The sequence below is a fragment of the Sciurus carolinensis genome, chromosome 4 (assembly GCF_902686445.1).
Source record: "Sciurus carolinensis chromosome 4, mSciCar1.2, whole genome shotgun sequence".
NCBI classification, from domain to species: domain Eukaryota; kingdom Metazoa; phylum Chordata; class Mammalia; order Rodentia; family Sciuridae; genus Sciurus; species Sciurus carolinensis.
In genome coordinates this window covers 163,244,965-163,254,230 of record NC_062216.1, presented here as the reverse complement: position 1 = coordinate 163,254,230, position 9,266 = coordinate 163,244,965, and the positions used below count along the sequence as shown (strand labels likewise).

The following is a 9,266-nucleotide window of genomic DNA, read 5'->3' as shown; positions in this document are numbered from 1 at the left end:
TGATGAGGCACTAAGCAACTCGGTGAGAGCCTGTCTTTAAATAAAATACAAACTATAGGGCTGGGGATGTGGCTCGGTGGTCGAGTGCCCCGAGTTCAATCCCTGGTATCCACCCCCTACAAAAAAGAAAGGGTTCCTGGAGGTAAGATAATGAATCATGGAGTCTGAGGATTTTCCATTTCGATGTGCACCCAAATCCTTCCTTTTGATGCATATTGGTCTCTCGAGGGAAGGATTCCTTCCACACCAAAGAGAGAATGAGATAAATTTTTTTCTTGATTAAATAACGCCCCGGGCACAGGAACGGATGGATTTGGAAAATCGATCATGCACAGAAGGGAGACGCTTATGGGTAAAGGGAAGGATTTGAGAGGTGCCCAGGGTTTCCTCTCAGAGCACACACCCTATCCATCTGCACCAGAAGCTGTGGATTCTTCACAAGTGACCCTCCTTGGGGAAAGCCATGGTCTCCAGAAGGCTCCTGGGAATCAGGTGTGCCATCCTAGAAGAGTGACCCAGAAAGCAGGAGGTCATGTTCAGAGATACTGAGACGCAAAAGGTGGGAGACGGAGCCCTTCCCCAGTCATAACCAGGCAAGAAGGAATCAAAGCAGGCACAGCACTGAAGAGTCAGGGGACAGGAACTGAAGCCCAGGAAGGACGAGAAGAGCTTTCTAAGCGTGGGAGAGTGATCTGGAGTCTTCCCGACACAGGGCAAGATGCTCAGAGGCATGGAGTCACGTGCTCAAGTCTTAAGTCACATGCTTATTGAACAGCTGTGTGATCTTAGTAAGCTGATTTCTCTCTTTAGGCCTCAGTTTTTGCAGTCTATGAAATGGGAATAAAGTGCCTGGATAAATTCAATGAGTAAATGACTATAGAATGCCTAGCACGGTGCCTGGCCCATGGGAATCCCCCTTACCCAGGGGGAAGCTGCCACCAGGATGGCAATGATAGTCACTATCATTCTTATTCTCCTAGAGACCCCCCCCCCAGAAATATGTGCGGCTACCAGGAAGATGGGCCCCAGGTGGAATGTGACAGTCAGTTTACAACCTGTTTGGGGACCAAGGAAAGAGAAGGAAGGTGAGAGAGGAAGGAGGAAGCACGTGTGCTCCTGCATTCACAGCTGGCCCCAGAAGGCAGGGGTGGAGTCGGGCAGATGCCACCCTCTGCGAGCTGTTGGATACCCATCCATGCCCCCTACTCCAGCAAAAGTTGTGGCGTGAGACAAATAAGAAAAAAAAAATTTAGAACATGACACTAGGTCTTATCCTTTGGACCAAAATCCCAAATCCAGATGAAGATGACCACCCACCATCTGAGTTTTGAATGAGAAGGTGTATGTGTTAGTTTTCCAGGAAATGAAGGAGTTGATCATTTAGAGTCGCATCGAATAGATGACGCTTACAGAGTGAGGTTCAACTCTAACAGCTTCTTATGTTGCAGCAGATCTCATCCTGGTAACAAGCCTAGAAGTAGGTATTGTTATCATCCCAGGTAATAGACATGGAGGTGAACAGCCTCCTCAAAGTAATCAGACCTGGAAGTAGCTCAGTAAGGATTAAGCACAGAGAGCATGCCCCAGATTTCATGCTCCTGAGGTGATAGCTTCTGCCTCTCAATGTAGAGGAGGGGAAAACGTCTATTTCTCCTGTCCATTCGCCTCTTCCTCTGGTAACTGCGCTTGGTTGAAATGGCAGACATCTATTCAGAGATCAACCTATGTAGAGTCATGTGTGTGTGACAAAAAGGCGTGGGAGACTCAAACTAGAAGTGGAAGCAAGAAAGATTTTAATCCAAAAGAAAGTTCCTCTGGATTTCCAATCCTCTGCTGTTGCTAACTCAGATGCAATTGATGAGATGGTGTTTTGCCAAGTACTTCCATGTTTGAGCTTCATGACAATTCTGAAAAGCCAGTTATATTACTTTATTTCACAGATGAAGAACCCCAAAACTTGGAGAAGGGAGGAGGATGCTTAATAACACACAATGAGACAGGAAGCTGTGGACCCTGGATCTTGGCTATACAAGGGAAGGTGACAAACCATAGACCTACTGGCATCCTGGCCCCGCCCCCTGTCCACTGATTGGTTGGGGCATCGGTAGGCAGGGCATCCATGCATTTTAAGCTCCTGAGATGATTCAACTGGGCAGGGAGCCCTGAGAATTGTAGCTGAGGTGTTGCCATCGCCCATCCGGTGGGACTTGGTCCTCTTTCTGCCTCCCTGCAGCTGAGTCCTGGTGAGTCGTGGAAGCAGATGTATTACTACACTCCTTGAGAGGGACATGATCAGCTGAAACCTTCACGCACCCTTAATTACAAAGGAACACCCACTGACATCTGCCTCCCTTTAAGGGGGATTGAAAGGACTTGGAAACTTATTTTTTCTGGTTGCCATGACATTCCTTTGCATTGTCAGCAAAAATACTCTGCTACAAACAAGCAAGCACAAAAGTTCCCAAAGTCTTCAGCTCAGAATCCACCTCAGCCCAGGACTGAGACAGGTGGTGCCTAAACCTTTAATCAGGAATGCTAGGAAAGAACCTTGGAAAATGTGAAATTCTCAATACTTCCCTCATTTTACTGGGACTTGAGATGAAATGAGTTGCCTCATGGTGAAGATTAAATTTTGTATTTTCAAAGTTGCTTTTATGATATCTTCAATTTGTTCCCAAAAGATGTTTTTCTCTCTTAATCCAAACAGAAAGCAGCTAACTGAAAAGTTCTTCTATTGTACCTCTTTTCACTGGCCCTCTGCATGGACTCCAGAGCCCCTTTCCTGCTTTATCTGACAAAATTAGCATTTTGCCCCAGAGGCATCTTGGTGTTTGTACTCCACCCCCATCAATTTAAATCTAGCAATTCATCCCTGATCATGTGACTTTTAGGTGCCATGATAAGTAGGTAGTGGGAAATATTTAAAAGCCTTTTCTATCACCTTTAAAACCTTGTTATGAATAGACAACAAAACAATTCTGCTCTTGTTGGCAAGTGTAGAGGAGCCACAGCAGGATTGAAGTAGAAACTGACTTGAATTAGGCTCAGGCCTCCAGTTATAGCTCTGTCACTCACTAGCTGTGCATATGAAATGAGAAAATTTATGTGAAAGTACTTTGCAAACTACCAAATTTACATACAAGAGGGCTTATTTATACCAAGGTGGTGGTTTTGGTAAAGGCCATATGAGAGTTTGCTCTTTGGTTTTTGTTTGTTTGTTTAGATCTGTTAAGAAAAGCTGAGTTCTAATGATTTTCAAAAATAAATATTCTTTAAAAATATTACTACCACCACCCTGTGGAGTTGGATTTCTTACTGAATAGTGAGAAAATGTGTACGTTTGTGTGCAAATCCCTGTGCTCAGTTGTTCCCTGGGGGAAAGGTCATACGATGCAACATATTTCTTTCCTTCCTGAATCCATCAGGATTTTGGTTAAAAGCGAGGGAGGGAAGTGATTTGGATGACTAACACGAGAAGCGAGTTAAGCAGAAAGACGAGTCACAAAATAAATGACAATAAAAATAATAGGATGGGGAGGCAGGAATGACTGGAAGGCTTAGACTTGAGAAACTGCCAGAAATACAGGGAATTCTGAGGTGCAGCCAGCAAGATTCAGGACCACGTGGCCCAGTCTCTAAAGGACACTGCTGCTGCCGCCACCCCCATGGTAAGCAGTCTCCGGTCCAGTCACATTCTTTGTCACTTTCTGGGGAGGCAAAGTCCCAGGAATGAGTATCTGATAGGCTCCACTTGGGTGACATTCTGCCACAAGGATTTTGGGGGCACTTGGGAGGTGGGGCAGGGCTGTGCCAAATATGGAAGTATCTGACCTAGAGATTGCCAGGTCTCCACACAATGAAAAAAAAAGTCTCCCCGATGAAATATGGCGGTAGAAATAGAAATTCACATATTTTCTAAAAAGTCACCTTTGTCCAACTCATTTAATAAAATGAGATGATTCAAAGATGTTATTTAGTGATACAGTGTCATTAAATAGATTTTCTGACTCCTAATCCTGCATTCACCATCCTATACTAAACCCAGTGATTTATAAAATCATAAGCGAGTTCTCTAGATTTAAACAATATCCCTGGTGGGGGAGGTGTGGGCAAGAGGGACTGACCCCACTGAGCATGATTATGTTTCAGGTCCTTTTCATTACTGGAGCTCAGTACATAAAAATAAATAATGCTAGAATGCGGCTAACCTCCAATGCATGACGGAAGAATCTCATTACTGGAAAACCCTTGGTGATATATGTATATATTAAGACCTGGCTACAAGACATTGAATTTTCAATAGAAACCATTAAGCTCTCCTGCATCTAATTGCCATTTTTTCTTATTTATAGTGCAATAAAGATAATTTTCCATGCCATAATTTGACTGGTTTCTCATTTAAACCTCTATCCCACTCTCTGTTTCCTCTTTTCTTCTTTCCTTAAAACTGATAATTGTGAGGTGTTCAGATTTATGACCCAGGTAAGAACGTCCCTTCCATTTTCCCCAAGCAATTTTCCCATGCATATTTGAAAACCAGGAGTTTAAAAAAGACACTATTATTATGACTCCAAATGATGGCGTTAGGAGGAGATTTGGAGGGGTCTGCCCTGACGTCCTGAAGGAAAGAGAGGTTTACAAAGATTGTGCCAGGTAAGTGGAGAAAGAACCTGGCCAGATGCTGTTGAAGACTCTGCCTTTGAATTTCTGAGCGGAGATTTCCTTAGTCCTCTTATTTTCCACTACCGTCCTCATCCAATCTGGATGGAAACTGTGGAGGAAATTTCTTGGAAAATAGTAGCAGAAGGGGTCAATCCAGCCCATACATGGGTTTGATTTTGTCCAACAGCCAATGGCCACTCAGGTTTTTTGTTTGTTTGTTTTTAAAGTAATTGCTGGCTTTAAGAAAACTGAAAGATTTAACATAAACTAGACTTCTGACTCTTTAATTAAAATCAGAGCATCTGGTGACTCTGGGTCCATAGTCCCACGTGGCAAAATCAGCAGGAGCTGAGTAACGCTTGTCTCCTTAGGCAGGTATGCACACCTGCCTGATCCATTTACCCTGCCAGCTTTGCGGAACTACTACCCACCCTATCAATACTGGAGTTGGTGATCCCTGAGCCAGTCTATGCCCTCTTAGTTACTGAAGTCAGGGTCACTTATTCAGGGTCATGCAGTAAGAAGAAGCTGAGTGAGAACCTTCTCCCTCTTGGCAATAGCATTATTCGAAGTACAGCTCCGTACTAGGACCTATTCTTCATTCATTCCTTTCCTCATCCTCTAAATCCAACCCAAAATGTATATCGATTGGTCCTTCTTTCTATGGCCTAAATCACCATCTCTTGTCTGGGCTTCTGTGATAGCCTCTGGCTATGCACTGAGTCGCGATCCTGCCAGATTCCTATCTGAAGTTCTCCTTTTCTCCGAGGTTCTGGGTCATTTCTCTCTGGTCTTGCTCTCTGGCAGAGCTCACTTTTCAGCTTGTTCACTGCCCTGGTCTCAGAATCGGAAGCACTTTCTCCCCCTCTCAGCAGTTCTATTTCTGAAGGTCTGGAATCACTTTTATCCTTAATTCAAACACCCCCGCTGGCCTTGGTAGACCACCCTGTGTATGGCAATGACAGCCCTTTGGTATTTGTAGCCCCCTTCCTCCTCATCCGCTCCGGTGTTTACAATATCCGACATTATCATGTTTGGTTCTATGTTTACTTACAAGTAGCCTACCCACAACACACCCCATGCTAACTCCGTGAGGGCCACAAACTGCCTTGTTCCCTGCTGCACCCGGCGCAGGTGCCTAGCATGCAGCCTGGGACATTTGCAGACAAGTGACTGCTGGGTCTCTCTGAAGTGCCTCCTGAGGCCCAAGGAGGTCAGGTGACTTTCTCCAAGCTGGCTTCCAAGCACACTGCACTCTTCGCACTCCCAGCGGGGCATCGAGACGCCCCTGGGATGCAGAAATATTGCCTCACTCGGCCGCCTGAGTCCAGGGTCCAGAAGCCACTTTCCCTGCCTGGGGAGAGGTGGAGGGGCGACAGGGGCGGGGCCTGGGGCGGGGCCTCGCTGCCCGAGCCAATGGGCGCCGCGGCGCGGGGAGGCTGGGCGGCCGGGCGGAGGCGCTCGCGCGCGAAGAGGGACAGCATCGGAGTTCCTGGGACCCGCAGCGGATCGCAGATCGACCGGCTGGCGTGGTGGCCAAAGCACTCGCCGGGTGCTGGATTCCTGGCGGCTGGCACGGTAAGCCGCGCGCCGCAACAGAGTCGACTTGGTGGGATTTGTGGCAGCCGAGAGCCCACGCCCGGAGCCAGAAGGGCTGGTGCCTCCTTGTGGCGGACTGCGTCCCCGGGAGCTCCGGCTCTGTGCCCGCGGGGTGCGGGCGAGCAGAGGGCCTGGGAGTGACGTGAGGAACCGCGAGCCTTGCTCCTTCCCCAGGCTGCTGCCTAATGGGCCCTGACCCTGGACCCTCCGACTGACAGGTCTGCTTGTGGGGACTGCCTGTAGGGCATAAGAGCCAGGGGACGCAAGATCGTGACTCCCAAGAGTCTGCGCAGGGGCCAGGGGAAGAGCTTGCTGGGAGCCGGGAGCCGCAGTAGCAGGACCTGGACTCTGCACCCAGCTCCTGTCTTAAGTCTTCAGTCTTCAAGACCTGTTGCCTTGGGGCTAGGGTCAGATTTGTCAAACCTCTTCCTATTTCCAGTTACCCCGGGGCGGTTGCGTGGCCAAGTTACAAGCAGAGACTAGCTCCGGTATTTCGTCTCCTGTGTTTATTCGCTACTTGTTTGGCTCCTGCGGGCCAAGCGCCAGGCGCTGTGCTAAGCCCTAGCTGCACGAAGAAAGGCCTCGGGGGAGCTCCTGGGGCTGAGGGATAGTAAGAGGAACCATTACAGTGCAGCAGACAGTGAGGGAGCCAGGAAGCTTTCAGAGTGGAGGTGACCACTGAATGGGGACTTGGAGAACCGGGAGGGGTTGCCAGACTCAAAACTAGGTGAGTGAAGGACGGGTTGGGCTCTGATGGGCTGCAGGAATTCCAGATTGATTTTCCAGATTGATTTGTGGAGGTAAAGGAACTAAAAAGTCAAGTGTCCTGATTTAGAACATCAGATAATCCTACATCACACAATCAATGAGCACCAGGTGTTGTGCATAGGAAATGAACTGCCAACCTGACAGGGGGCTAAAACACGTGAAGCCTAAGAATATTTAGAACTTTGCCTTGGGATGCAGGAGGGCTGTGGAAGAATTCTAATCAGTGATCAGCTCACTCTGGCAGCTCTGTGGACAATGGATGGAGGCTGGCATCAGTAAGCTGGTAAGTAGTAACAGCTGGTCTTTGGGGGACTTGGCTGCAAACACTCTGGCCCCTCAGGGCTGCTGTCTGGCCTGGAGCCCTGTTCCCCAGCTTCTGGGCATGGATTCAGGTGGGAGACGTTGCCCCTCGGACGCTTGCTTCTGCAACCTGCACGTCATTCTTGTGTTGTTTCTGGAGCCTGTGCCTCGATCTTGTCATCCAGGATGACCCCTGGAGGATTATGAAGGGTGTTTTGCTGTCCTTTTCTCATCTTCTGGCCCTCTGTGTGGTTTTTTCCTTTCCCTGGGCTCCCCTTTCTGTTTCCTGTGCACCCAGTCTCCACTGTCAGAGACAGGGCTGTGTGGAAGAAAGAACATGGATTCACTGGGAAATCAGACCAGAAAGTCACTTTAGCTAAGTGCCTTGCAGACATTTCCAGCCTCCCAGACTTCTGTTGTTTTACTTAACAGGAAATCACTATAACCACCTGCCATAAGTCGCATTCCCCGGAAAAAGGCTCAGAGATTCTGCAATTTGTGGGCAGGTGGATTCTTGAAAAGTGGTCTTACACCTTGAGAGGGTAAACAATGAGGGAAGCAGGATGGGGCAGAGGGAGAAGCTGGACCTGGACGCAGAGCAAGAGGAGCCTCCGTTCACCCACTGAGGCAAGGGCCAGACCTTCGAAGGCCCGCATTGACCAGTAGTGGGTGCAGGCTGCTCCAGGAGGGGGCATACCTTTGGGTGACCCTTCAGCGGGGTGGTTCCTGAATAGGGACTCCCTCTGGATAGCTGGACCTGGGTAGGTCATGGACAGCCTGGAGATCTGTCCCACTGCACGGATGGACCACACTACTCCCCAGATGGCTTTGGGAAGTAAATGAGATTGGGCTTTGTGCTGTGCCTGCTATCTCCCAGACAGTTAGAAAAACGATCATTTCTCTCTCCTCCAAGTTTCTTGCCTGCATCTGAAAATGAATTTTGGAGTTTGAACTGATTAAGTCAGTTTTCATGAGGAGTCTCTAAAAATAATGCCACAATGGCCACTAGATCCCATTATTGAGTGCCCGTTATTTTTACAAATTCTCTAATACTTGCCCAGGACTACTCAAAGTTAGGTACTTTTATTCTCACTTTGCAGGCAACTCGGTCTTATTCAAAACCCAATAGAGTCTATGTCCTTTGGCCACAAAACAATAATAATTATAATACCAGGCGCAACTCTCTGATTTGTTATGCTCTACAAAGTACTTTCATTGGTGAATGGGTTGACTCGTCATTCGTTCATTTAGCCACATATTAATTCAACCAATGGATATTGAGTGCCTCCCAAGAGGTAGGCGCTGTCTTAGGTGCTGGATGCAGCTCCGTCTACCAGGGAGACAGAGAAGGACACGAAGTACTTTGACTCTTGAGAGGTGAACATTGAAGGGTGGAGCCTCACAGTGCAGGGCCAGGATGTGATGGGGGATAATGGCGCTTTGCCAGTTGACGCTCATGCTTCCGTTTCAACATCACCTCCTGGAGAGGCCTTTGGCCCATCCTGTGTAAAGCAGATCCACTCCTTTTTATTCTCCCTTCAAAGCTCTTGTTCACTTCCCTGTCACAGGTCCTGCCCTCCAGACTGCAGGCCCAAGGGGTCATATATCACTTTATCCCAAGAACCCAGCGGGGCTTTGCACATATTTCTGAAATGAATGAATGAGTGAAATGAATGAAGGGTGGATCTGCTTCATAGGACAGTCAGAGAAGGTCCCTCAGAGAAGGGATCTGGACACTGAGGCATAAGAGACAAGAAAGTTCAGCAACACCAAGAGCAGCTTGTTCAGGGACCATGAGGTGGATGCACGGAGGCCACTGTGATTGGAGTGTGATGGGCGAGTTGCATGGAGCCACGGGAGGTGAGTTTGAAGTTGATGGGCCTTGAAGGTTGGTGAGCTTGGCTTTTATTCAATGTGCAGTGAAGTCATTGAAAGAT

General features: G+C 48.0%; 1 protein-coding gene across 2 annotated transcripts in view; it reads left to right on the top strand.

Moving 5' to 3' along the window:
- The first annotated feature begins 6,167 nt into the window (after window positions 1-6,167).
- Syn3 (synapsin III) overlaps window positions 6,168-9,266 on the top strand; it is a 429,043-nt gene continuing 425,944 nt past the window's right edge. Inside the window, exon 1 of one of the 2 annotated variants that reach the window (XM_047550762.1) lies at window positions 6,168-6,240. The gene's annotated coding sequence lies outside the window, so the exon portion shown is untranslated. Of the gene's footprint in view, window positions 6,241-7,202; window positions 7,313-9,266 lie in introns of those variants that run through there. The other variant, XM_047550761.1, reaches the window with a different exon arrangement.